The sequence below is a fragment of the Falco punctatus genome (genome assembly GCF_963210335.1).
Source record: "Falco punctatus genome assembly, chromosome: 3".
Taxonomy (NCBI): Eukaryota; Metazoa; Chordata; class Aves; order Falconiformes; family Falconidae; genus Falco; species Falco punctatus.
In genome coordinates this window covers 85,369,731-85,383,142 of record NC_137582.1, presented here as the reverse complement: position 1 = coordinate 85,383,142, position 13,412 = coordinate 85,369,731, and positions in this window count along the sequence as shown.

The window sequence follows — 13,412 nt, the reverse complement described above, 5'->3', positions numbered from 1 at the left end:
TACAGATAGTTCTCATTTCTCCTGTCCCACAACATCAATACCCACTTGCACACTAGACTTCAGACAGGGCATTGCAATATTTCCCTCACAGTGCCCCTAAAAGTTAATCTTTTTATATCATTCCTGCCCATTAAATATGTTGACTTTGTCTTATATTTTCTCTTTTTTCCCCCATTTTTTGAATTTTTTACTCTGTCTGGGAGAGATATTTGCAGCCCTGACAGGAGAGCGGGGTGGGAAGTCAGACAGATGACTTCTAAGCACTTTGCTGAATGTTTATTATCACTGAAACCAGTCTTGCTCCTAATGACTTCCCAGGCTATACATCTGAATGTCAGCTGTGCTTTCAGGGAACCAGGCTGCCATTCATCACTGGTTAATCTGTCCTTAATGGGCAGCACATGAGGAGCAGCCACCAGGAGAAGTAGGGCCATTAATGGGACAGTAGAGATGAAATGGGGGAGCCAAACTAAAAGGCCTCATTAAGTGTACGGGCAGCCCGAGGAGGGAAGTTTTCTTAATATCGCTGCTACCATGCTATCCGTCAAGGCTGTATCATCTCTCACAGAGTGAGGTTTCAAGCCACCCACATATGCCCAGGCATAGCGAGAAAGGCTTTTGGCTTTTTTTATTTTTTTTTTCCCCCTGATAGCTGAGTATGTGGGAATATTTGTGCAGCCATAAAATAAAGGCATATTTTATAGCCTCTATTAATAAAAAGGCTGCACCTGAGATAAAAGAGGACTTCAGACCATGCCAAATGGCTTGGCAAGCCCTGAAGCATTTCCAAGGCTGGTCACTGCAACACTTAGCTAAATTAGCAAGGGAAAGTTTCAAACCTAGAGTTTTTCCTACTGCAGGTAAAGATTTATTGGGTGTTAAATACCTGCTCAACATGGTGTCTCACTTTGGCCTGAAGCCATGCCTTTTGCAGGCCCAAGGAAGGAAAGGGATGATTCTGCCTCACCCTTTCCTTGCTGGATTTGCACAGTCACCCTTTCGTCCAAGACAACTCACACAGACTGAGGAAAAAGCAGGGTGGTCCCTCTGCATCATGGTCCCTCTGTACAAGCCTGACCTTCCCCTGTCCCCCTTTCCTCAGGTGTTTTTGCCTGCACAGAGGCAGAATGGCACAAACCCTCCTCTCCTCAATGGCCTTAGATGGTGCAACCCGTGCATTGGGTGGGTTTACTCAGCAGGTCCGAGACTTCCTTTTGGGAGTCTGTGGCCAACAGTAAATTGAGTGGGCATTTTTCATAAGATAATTTTTTTTTACGTTTGGTTGTTTTTGTTTTATGTTCATTTTTGCTACATGAGGAAAAACACAGCTCACACATGAGAAGACAAACAAACAAAACCAAAAACCCCAAACCAGAAAAAAAACCAAAACCGCAAAACTGCCGCTTCTGTTACTGTCATTACCAGGCAACATCTTCACTTTCACAGATGGTCCCAGTGGATCTGTGTGTTTTATTCTGACCCCCTATGTGTTTATCTCTTCGCTGAGAGGAAATACCTTTCTAGCCCTCCAATCCTTGGGCTCATTTTGATTCCCAAGCTTTGGCTCTCCGTTTGCAATTTCCAGTTCTCCGGTGAGACATAAATTCTCTGAAGGCATTTTCTTCCCTTCCTGATGCTTTTAATTCTGTTTCTTCTTGACACATCCCCACTGAACAAATTAAATACCCAGGAACCAGGCCAGGGTATCGTATTCCTGTATTATCCAAAGGGGTTCAAAATCCTGTCCGACATCCCATTTTTATTCTGAAGTAATCTTATTAGTAAAGTGGCTTTTCTTTTTTATGGCTGGAGGTGCTATGCATCCTGTCTGGGACCACAACCAGAGACCACACTTGGACAAGTAAAGGAGATAAGGGCATTTGACCTTATCTCACTGGATGAAGTACATCACTGAAAAGTACTACTGAAAAAAGTTTAAACCAACAAAGTCTTCTGCCCATAGAAAGAGCAAATATTAAAGTATAATGAATGTAATGGTGTTAATAGTCAAAGTCATTGCTGTGTGTCAGCACCTTGTAAATCTGGGTCACTCGGAGCAGAAGGGCACACCTCAAGAGATGTTGTTAAGCCATCAGCCTCATGAATGCACAAGAGGATATCAACACTGCTAATTGAATTTGGGTATCAGCCCATTCTTTACTCCAGTTCTGCCTGTGCTCACATTGGTATACAGAAGCTTAAGGTCAGATAATGTCTTAGCCAGAGCTCTGGAGCTGTTTGAAGGTGGTGAATGTGAGCATGCTCAACTTCTCTCACAGGTTAAATTTTCATTGACCCTGCATAAATCAGGACCAGATTTGGCCCAGTCAACCAGCAAGGCCCAGCTTTTCCAAGGCATATGCTGAGCTATTCCTAGGTAAGTGTCAACACTTTGAGCACAGAGTACAAACACTCGAGATGTATGCATGGAGAATATATAGGACATTGGACTCGGTTTACACTCACCATACACTGTAAAGAGACTCAGGAGCACAAAGAGAGTGAGAAGAGTTGCTGCAATGTGTTGGTTGGTATTTTTGGTATTTTTTTCAACCCATTGGGTCCATGACATTTTAGCACTTGGATGACTTCTTTTTTGAAGAAGAAAGACTCATGTAAGAGATTGGCTGGCACTTGTGCTTGTGAGTTCTCACAAAAATTACCTCATTGCTTTCTCCCAAAACTTTTTATCCAGAAATAACCAAGAGATTCATGGGGTATCACTAGGCAGACACAAAACCTACCACTATATGCATTTTGTAGTCATTTTAAATGAAAAGGGAAATTATTTTTTTTATAATTATTTTTTATACCCTTTGACAGAAAACCTTTTGTGTGTGTTTACTAAACCAGAGCATGGCCTGTTGAATCAGAGCTGGCTAAAAACTTACTTTGATAAAATGGAAATGAGAAAGTCTTTCTAAATTAGTATGACCATGTTGAGATCCTATAAGATGTATTCCATTTTCCATCTCCCACCAGCTCATATAGACATAGGCCTTTATCCCAGGAAGGCTTGTGACTGGATTAACAGAAGGTGATACAGGTTAGTAGCAACACAGATTGGTAAAGATGAGAGAAAGCAGCCCAGCTCAGGGTTTCTATGGTGGCACTGCTCAAAATCATTGAAGATGAGATTAAAAATGAGGCAGTGCTGGTGGAGTGGCATGAAAGCCCAGGTCTGGAGTGAGAAATATTTCAGGATGTAATTGGGCATGTAGAACTAGCTCTGGGAGGATGGGGGTTGCCAGGGCATCACTTGGGCTCCATAAATGGATCCAGGCAAGTGGTACTTAAAGAAAGGACAAGAAGTGGTGTTAGAGCTAACTCCCTCTGCGGCTGGCCATCTGCAGACCTGAAGGCTCTTCCTGGCCATTTACTCTCCTTGGCAGAAAGAAATGGTCTCAGTTGCGAATTGCCACTTCACATTAAAGCAAATTCCTTCCACTTCTCTGAGTGCCAGAGAAATAGAAAATAATAATAATAATAATAAATAATAAAAAAAAAAAATCAGAGAATTGACTAAACATGCCTTTGGGTCATTGGTAACAACCTTTCATGAACAAGGGCCAGCTGGTTAGCAAATTAAGCCCTTCCCATTACTACCTGGAGGAAAGAGCTGGGTCTTTTGTTACTGCTCTTTCCAGTACAGTGGGTCCCCACGTAACAGGCTGGAGGCAGGAAGGTGCTGGATTGATGTGTTTTGATGCAGCCTCCCTGTGGATTTCCAGTAGACCTTCTGTTTGCAAAACTCACGGCAGTTTGACATCTGGATTAAATTCCTGCTGTGCTGTGTGCGGACAGCTGCCTCAGAGGACTGAGCTGGTAGCCACAGAGAAAGCAAGTGCTCTCATCCATGTACATGAAGGTTGAAATAAGCTACAAACCATCAGTTGAGGTTGCCTTATCCTTATTCAACCGTTCAATCATATTGAACAGGAGGGGATGCTCCTGCTGTGCCAGTGTTTAAGAGTGCTTCAGAGTATTTAAAAAATGATTTTATGCCTGATCTTTACTGTAAACTCAACTTATAAATGAAAAATTTCTCCTAATTTGACTTATGTCTGTATAGACAGACCCAGATGTAGCTGGCTGAATCTTAACTGCATTTCAGTACCTTGTATTTCTTTTTGCCCAGCTCTGGGCCTTCTGTCCCAAAATGAAGCTGGAATCTAAGCTTGCCTTGTTTTGAAAAATAAAGTAAAATAAGACCTTCTCACCAGCTGTATACTGCAGACCCGTATCTCGTTGCACATTTTCTGATAGCATTGCTCCGGTCTCCTAGTGCATGGATGCTTTTCCTCGCTGGCTCAAGCTAAACACCCATGGACTAGTCACAGGTACGTAATGTCAGCTTACTTTGTAGCAAGGATTTACCCAATACACACATGCACTGCACAGTTTAGGATAGCTCAGATCAAGGGAGTTTCAAACTGATACGGCTCTCTTGAACCTGCAATGGAGTAAGTCCTTCAGATCTATACTGCACAGAGAGCACTGAGTGAGACTTTCATGCATGCAAAAAAGAGGAATCCACATCACTCCTGTCAGAGCCTAATCCTGTTGGAGTCCAAAGGGTCACTGGAAGAATCACTGGAAGAGCTTGACTGTGTTGTTTTAGACCTTTCAGACTAAGAAATGCTGACTGAACATGTCCAGGGTATCTTTGTCTGCAAGAACAACATCTCAAAATAACAAACAAATCCTCTCCCATTCTGAGACTCCATTTTTTATCCCAGCTTTTTTTCATTCTTATCTAATTTTTACAGTCCCTGGGACATGGACTAGATTGTTTCTGGACCTCAGTCATGGGCTTCTTCTGCTTATACCACAGTCTCAGCAGCATGTCAGTGAAATTCCAACATTAAATGGCAACCATTAGGCATGGGCATAAAGAGCAAGCTGCAAATAAAAGTGAGATTTTATTGTGCAGCGTGATTTTACTGTGTAGAGTAAGTTATTTAATTAATATTTGGGAAATGCTTCAGGATTCCATCAATTAATGGAATGAGGATGTACAAATTATCTATAATTATTATTACCTCCATAATCAAGGAACACATTTTCTCTCTCTTTCTGAGACCTTTGGGTAATGAGCTAATGAGGGGATTCCACTTCAGTAGGTGTGCTGAGTTTTAGCACTCAATTTTCCTGGGTGAGTGATAAATGGCTTTGAAATATCCCTCACTCTCTTGGCCATAAACCTTTTAACGGTTTCAATTTTTTACAAATCATAGACCCTGCACTACAGTCACCGCTACAGTCAGCTTAACTCGTTGTGCTGCTTAATACACTATAAAATGTCTCTACTAAAGAATATTTCCATGGAAACAGTCCATTAAAAATGAATTTTATATCTTATGTTTTCTATAAATGGACAGCTCACTTAATGGCCTTTTACTATTGCACTTTGCCAGAATGGCTTCAAATTTAACTGTATTTAATTCTTTTATAATTTCAAACAGCACATTTTTTTTTTATTGTCATTACAAAATTTCAACTTGTTTCAATGGTCTCTAGGGTATTCCAGAGCACAAAGGAGATGAAAATCAAGAATCATGTCCCACATACAAACAGCCTAAACACATCTATAATAAAGTGGAGTCTCCCCACTCTTTTAAGTACTTCAGAGTGTGCCAGACTCTGTTAATTTTACCCCAAATCTACCACAGTTCTCATTTCACCCAAAAGTGCAAAAAGATGCTGTTCACTAGAATGAGTGAGCAGACCAACCTGAACATATTTGTCTTCTCTCATCAGGATAATTAGCCAAAGGGAAGTTTTGGGTTGCCTTTGTCTTAATCTGTTGAAACCCTCCTGAAATAAAGAGGACATACATTTACAATGGAAGCCAGAATCTTCTTCCATTGCAAGTTAAAAAAAAAAAAAAAAAAAAAAAAAGAAAAAAAAAAGAAAAAAAAGGTGTCAGCACTTTGCTTTTATCTGGAGTCTACAGGAACAGAATTAATTCTTGGTGGCTTGTACAATTTATCAGTACCGTCCCAAGGGAAGTCTTGGCCAGTGCCATGTCTGTGGTTCAATTTCCAGAGAGCTCAGGAGCTTAAAGAAGTTACAGCACTGTTTCAAGTTAGTATTCATCAACTAACATCAGCATTCATCAACTGACACCTAACATCATCATCTCCTTAAGAGAGGTACTCATTGAGTTAGCTTTAGCTCAGCTGTTATTCATCAAATTCTCACTAAATCTGCTAAACCTGTTGCCTTTTTCCAACTAGACTTTTCCCCCCCCCCCCCCCCCCCCCCCCCCCCCCCAGGCTCAAGCTGAGGATTTTGCACTTATGTTGAGAAGTTTACAATGGCTGTGTGGAAATCTTTACTATGTCCATTCGCATGGAGGCCATACATGTTAGTCCGTGCCCGGTCCCCCTAATGCCTTTCAGAAGTGCAAAAGTGACTGCGTGGGGACACATAGGAGACCACAGACACAACTCTGGCCACATTAACTTTAGCTTCAGAAGAAGATCCCATTTCCTTGCTGGTGCTTGAACACCCTAATCAGCTTGATGGCCTCCATGGGACTTACTTCTGCCTGTCAATGGGTTTCCCCTCCCTGAGCAAAAAAAAAAAAAAAAAAAAAAAAAAAAAAATCTCACAGAGGAGGAAAATTGTTAAATCTCTGAATAATGCCCAATGCAGAAAGCTGCTAAATAGGCTGCTCTGTGCTCCTGCCTCCTTTCCTGTGTCCTTTAACCACTGTGGCTTCGATTTCTATTGGAAAACCCTATTGTAAAGCTGAAGATGGCTTAACCAGCAGCAGTGCAGCTCCAGTGTCATGTTTGCAGTAACTGTCTGAGGGACAATGATGAATGGGCTGCCATAGATCTGAATTTGCATAATGAATTTCCCTGGGAGTCAGGAGCAGGCATTACTTTTTTCTTTTTATGGGTTTTTTTTCTTATTATTTTTTTTCTTTTCCCCCCTTTGGTGAGTGAGCACAGGCTATAATCACACACTCAGAGTAAGGTATACCAGGAGTGGAGCAAGACACTCTCGTCCTTTGCCAGTTACATTTTTCCATAAAAAAACCCTATATATCCTGCTGTATGTGCCTGGATGACCTGCTGCTGGAATTGAAAAACACTTAAAGACTTAACAGCTGACAGGTATTAAATTTTGCTTCCTTTTAACCATGAAAACAGCGATGGAGCCTGACTAACAAGGGCCAATTCACTGGAAAACAATCTCAGTTAGAAAAGATGCTGTGAGCAGTTATAGCAATATTCTCCATAGTACCTTGAAATAATATTCCTTCATGCTTGCTGCCTTCCTAAACATTTCCTTCTGATCCTCAACGTGCAGCCTAAGGTATCTCTATTGTCACCAAATAATATCAAAGTATATGGGCAAGTCAGTCACTGTATTATAAGTTACTTCTCTAAAGGGCAAAATCAAGATCTTTGCAGAGTCCTCATTATTCAGCTTCTGGTGTGTTTCTGGACTACACAGAACTTGTGTGAGACATTTAACATGTAAATGAATTTTGCATCCAGAACATGATCACTACCAGCAACTTTCTGATGTTTCACAGTTATGGGTAGCTTTCTCCTATTTGTGTGTTTGTGCCAAATGGGAATGCAGATGTTTTGGTGCATAGGCAGGTCAAGTCTAAATTATCTTTCATTTCACTCACTGTAGGTTTTTTGCTTGTTTTTATCCTGGAAAGAGAAACATGGAGTTTCGCTCACGTTCCTCAAAATAACATTAGGCAACCTGTAATGTTTCCCTCAAATAGAAGAAGCACCAGGTGCTGTGGGAATGTGCTCTCTGATTCACAGTGGCATGGCTTCTGAAGACGTTTATGTCTAATTAGAGGGGGGAAATCAGAGGATCAGGATTTTTGGCCTTTAGACTTTTGCAAGTCAATAATTTTCTTTGATCTGTTGATCACATTTCCAAAAACAGCCATTGGATTTGATACTCTAATATATTCATACACTGATATTTCTGTGTAGAGCTGGAGGATAATTAGATTTGAGGCAAATCAGAACAATTATTTTTGTTTTCCATGAAGGAAGAGAAAATGCTATTTTTCTCACTGTCAAATTTTGGAAAAGAAAATAATTTAAAAAAGTGAATGTGTCTCCTGACTCTGTAGTGATGAGCTAGATCACAATCAGAGAGGTCTTTAAAATAAGAGCTATTACATGAAAAAATGCCAACCACAGATCTGAGAAAAATGACTTCCATGTTGCTTCCATCCGAGCACTCTTTCATTTGTGTACCAGGGAACAGACACTGGCTGAAACTCTGTGTGGCCTACAGGGATAATAGTGACTGAATACTAAACTATGCATGTAGCGTCTCGCATGATGGCTAACATGTTCAATGCAATCAATATTGAAAATACGTCCTTAAATAATTAAAATTATTCTGGTGAACAAAGGGGGTTTTTTTAAGCATTAATGGTAACTTTGATATCTTAAGACAGTTTTGAGACAGTTAAGTGCAGTTATTTAGTAAAAAGAAGCAGCAGGCTGTAATATCTGCAACTATGATAATTTATGAATATCAAAAATAGATGTGAATATTAACCTTTGAGAATATATCTCATATTACAAGTTAAGATGAAGATAGATGTATCTGTGTGGTACAAGGCCAGAAATCGCTGTAACTATCAAATTCTGCTTATGAAAAAGCAAATAACACTTGGGATGAGAACACGAAGGGAAGTGGAAAGGAGAACAATTTCAATTGCTCGTGAAACCCCTGGGATCTGTGGAGCTATACAGAATTTACGACGAAGCCCCTTCTTTCCAACATGAGTTAAAGTATGTCCATGCATGGCAGGCTGCTCTCCCAAAAACTGTTCTCTTTAAATATGTGCATGTGTCCTTTAAAAAGAATGGGAAGGCAAGAAGCCAGTGGACTGCTCTGAAAAAAGAAGCACCCAGAAAGCTTATAATGCTTGTCAGCAGAAATCAAAATGGAGAGCCAGGCTGGGCATGTTGTTGAAGTCTTGTCTCTGATATAGAGCCCTTTGGGCAATTAGAAACCTGGGATAATTGTAGACACACTATGATAATAGATGGCAGTCAAATACAGTTTAGATCAGATGATCAATAGATGTTTTCCTTTCTCTGTCTTGATTCAATGCCTAATAAACAGAGGCAAAAGATATTCTACTTCCTCTCAGGTTAGCATCCTTCTTAAGTGGACAAATGCATTAAAGAGAAATAAAAAATCTTGGTTCTTTTCCTTCCTATTGATTTTTTCACTCACAAGGGTGGGGAAAAGGGGAAACTGGAAATCTTTATGGTGGGCAAGGGTAAGAACTACAGTACCACAGCTTGTTTCCAGGAAGAAAGATTAGTTCGGCAGGCAGATAGGTGGATAGATATATAGGGAGACATAAAAGTGACTGGGGACCAACATTGCAAATAAAAAGTTACAAAGGGGTTTGGACACCAATGACAGATACCAAGTCAGAAATATTTGGTAGGAATGATGAAAGAGATGCCACTGGAGACTACCAGACATGGACATTTCAGTGTTAAACTGGTCCAGACATTCTAATCTACAGCCTCCTGGAACATTAGTTCTGCGATCTCCTGAAAGAAGTTCAAAATGTTTGGAACTGGTCTTCCCAAGGAGCTCATGAATGCAGGTTACACCTTCATGAAAACTGTCTATCAAATGACATACTCACCTAACCAGAGGAACTGCATCACAATCAGAACTCTAGACCTCAGATGCCTTGAAAGCCCGAGTTTCTCTCACGTCACAATGTTTTAATTCTTGCCATGAATTCCTTGTTATGGAGTAGCACAGTCAAATAACTGTTCTCCACCAACTTCCCCTTCTCAACAGCTTCTGGGCTGCAACATCCATAGACTCACCTCGAATAAGTGCCTGCAGATCTTTGTCTACCACTTCCACATCTGTAGAGAGGACAGTCGTTCTCCTTTTCTCCTTGGCAGTTAGGCTCGTGAGGAGGAAGGTCCTCAGCAGTTCCCAGCTCTGGAGGACTTTTCTCCTTTTTTACTGTCATCAGCAGCAGCCATGCTCCCCCATGGCTGTGCACAGAGACCAATAAAGGAGCTCTGAATTACTATAGGAGTATTAGACCACCTAGAAGTCTGAATACCATGACCTGTACAAAATTTCATCTACATAAATCTTCACCTCTGAGTCTTTCAGATTCAGCATAGTGTTGCATTCAAAAGATCTTCCCAGTTCCCATGACTAATGTCCTGGATGTATTTTGTATTTGTTGTTGAAGTGGATTCCAGGATTTAGGTTTTGCCCTCTGCATCCTTTCTTGCCATGCAGTGGAAAACCAAGCTCACAACAGAGGCATTGCCATGTTCAGGAGGCTTCCCACTCTGTTACACTGTGCAGACACAGTCGAGTGCCTCAGTTTCCATTTTAAAAAGGCAAAAAGGGTTATGTGTCTTGGTTGTGAAGAGAGTCACATTAAAGAAGACAGCAGCTGAGAAATCAACATAATAAAGAAGGGTAAACAATCTAAGAAGAAATCATTGTACATTGACACTTTATTAATGCTAAAACAAATTGTTCTATCACATTCCTAAAGGAAACCCTTTGACCCATGACCAGCAGCACATGCCCATTGGCTGGCAATGATGTGAAATGTGCAGGTGGGTTTGTGCCTCTTCAACTCCCCAGTAAACCCACCCTTGGTGCTAATTGTTGGGCTTCCTTGTCATCCCAAATGCTCTTCAGGTCTAACTGCCTTGCTTTTTTTCACTGTGAGCACTGGGTAAGTCTGAGTGAATATTTACCTTCCGATAATTGCACAATATTAGTCCTCAGGGCCTCGGCTGCTTCAGGAACTGCAGTTAATTTTCATGATGTTCTGCTACCCTGTAATTATTTAAAAGTTAGCACTGGAATGTCAATGCAGTTTGGGTATTAATTGCAAGGTAGCATTTATCAGCACACTTTTGAAAAGGTAAAGCAACTTGCCTGGAGTATAGTTTCAGCAACTTACATTTTGGAGAGAAGTACAAACCCATATAAAAGACCCCATCCCATCTCCTTTGCTCTTGTTTTTCTTTTTGACATTTTATATTTCAGACAGGCTGAATAATCTGTTCTGCCAAAAGATAAACACAACTTTCAGTTTATTAAAACATCCTTAGCTGCAAAGTGAAATGTAAGATGAAATGAAGGTTGCAAGAAAGCCCATGGGGCATCTTCTGCAGAGCCATGTCTCCCACTGAATTCTGGTCTCAAACCATGAAGAAAGCTTTGCTTTTGGCTGGTTCACATTTAAGTAATTGGGTGAGCAGTAGATATTTAATGATAACGATCAGGTAAGGTGGCTGGGGTCCACGTAGAGCTTTATTGATGATCAGAGATCATCTTTCTGCATAAATCGTGTTTCAACAAGTGTTTTCTGTCTCATCTCTAGAATAGTAGATAAGAACAAAAGCTGTTCTTTTAAAAAACTGTTCTTTTTTAAAAGATTTCTAGGCAGAGTCTTTCTTATCTCCTGTGGCAAGTGGGTCTAGCAGCTAATTAAATTATCTGCAAAAAGTTTATGGTTTTTTTCTGCTCTTGTTTCTACTTCCAGCCACTCTTTCTTGCATCTCTTGCAAAAATTATCTCCTTCACATAGGTATTTGAAGACCATGTGTTTGGGCAACTATTTGATTGCCTGATCAGAGACTTCTAGACCTCAGGATGTCCCTCAAGACTTCATCTGCAAGTCCAGAATGGGAGGTTACCACTATCCAACCCACCCTTGAATAATCATGGATAAATTGCTATGAAAGCAACCTTGTGGACAATCCAGCTGACTTAAAGGATGTGAATTTGATCTCAAATCCAACCTCAAGGCCATTGCTGCCATGCAGATTAGAAACAGCTTCTGCAATTGATCCTGAAGACTCAAAGAAGATTGAAACTACTTAGGGTGGGCACTCAAAATCCAGGTTCTTCTATGATACAGTCATTCCAGCAGCATTTGGAATACTTAATGCTGAACAAGAAGAAGGAAGGATGAAATAATATTAATTGGGAGATAAAAAAAACTATATAAGGACTGAAGCCCATTCCTCAGGCTTCTTTCATCTACACACCCAACTATTCTCAGGATGATGACTATGGTCCCTCACTACAGTAGCCAAGTACTTCCCAGAGCAATTACATTCTCAGGGTAACATTGTTCGTGAGATCTGGGTTTCCCGGGGAAAAAATGAAACAGCAGAAGAAAATGTAAGATTTTAATCTTTAGAGATATTCAGAATTTGACTGGACAAGTCCCTGAGCAACCTGCTTTAATTTTGCATTTGGATCTAGCTTCAGAGTTAGTCCTGCTTCAAGTATGGGGTTTGACCAGGCACCTCTTAAGTCCCTCCTGACCTTTATAATTGTGTGACTTTTCTGTGGTTACTAGAGCCTCACAGAATTTGCATGAGCAACACCTGTGCTCCACAGGCCTCATGTGTCACTATCTGCTTCTGAGTATCTGCTACCTCTGATCTGGTGGAGCTTCATCTTTGCCGAGAAGAAGCAATATTGATGTCACAGTGAAGAAATCAGGGTGCCACATAATTAGTTTCTAAAGGAGGAGTATTTTTTTTCCTCTTCTCATCCTTGCTAACCTTTCTGATCCTTCCTGTCACGTCCTATTCCCTCTAATCATACTTGGTCAGGCTTCAGTGCTGCCAATACCTGTTGTTGCAGGTTTCCAAATTATTTTATTTAGGGAAATAAAATGCAGAAGGGTGACTTAAATGCTAATGATGTGAGATATGGCTTTTTTATATATAAAATCCATCTCTGCTTAACTATCTAAGTCACAGCAGACTTCTGGTTAGGGTAGATAAGAGCACATGGCCCTGTGGAATAACAAAGGATACTTCAATTAACAGCTACTTCAAGTCTATGTGGTAATGAATAACAGAGGACCTATGCAATGAGTTAAGAGAACAGAATAGCTTAAGGCTTCTCAACTTCTGCAGAACCTTTCTGCTTTTTAAAACTACTCATCCTGAAAATGTCTCCCTTGTTGGAGCGAAGCAAGATCATTCATACATGCTGAAGGATTGATGCAGTCCTAGGTAAGTCTGCATTTGCTCATCTGTATGTATGCATTTTTGTGGATGTTGAGCACTCATTTCTATACTACCTTAGTGCTGTAAAATAGCTCCTGGTTCATTTGCTTTGCAAAGGGAGAAGAAGGCCAACAACTCTGAAGATGTGAATAAAGTGTAACATGGGACATTTCCAGTTTCACTTCTGTAGGCCTAAATATTATGAAGATTGCTCCCTGATCTAATGGAAGCAATTAATGAAGTAGAAGGGAAATAATCTCACCTGTCTCCAGTTCCACAGTTCTATTTGTATGTGGATTTTATATTTTCTCCTGGCTTGCAGTGCTTAACGCTGCCATTGAACAGTGGCTGTGATTCATGCCTAAG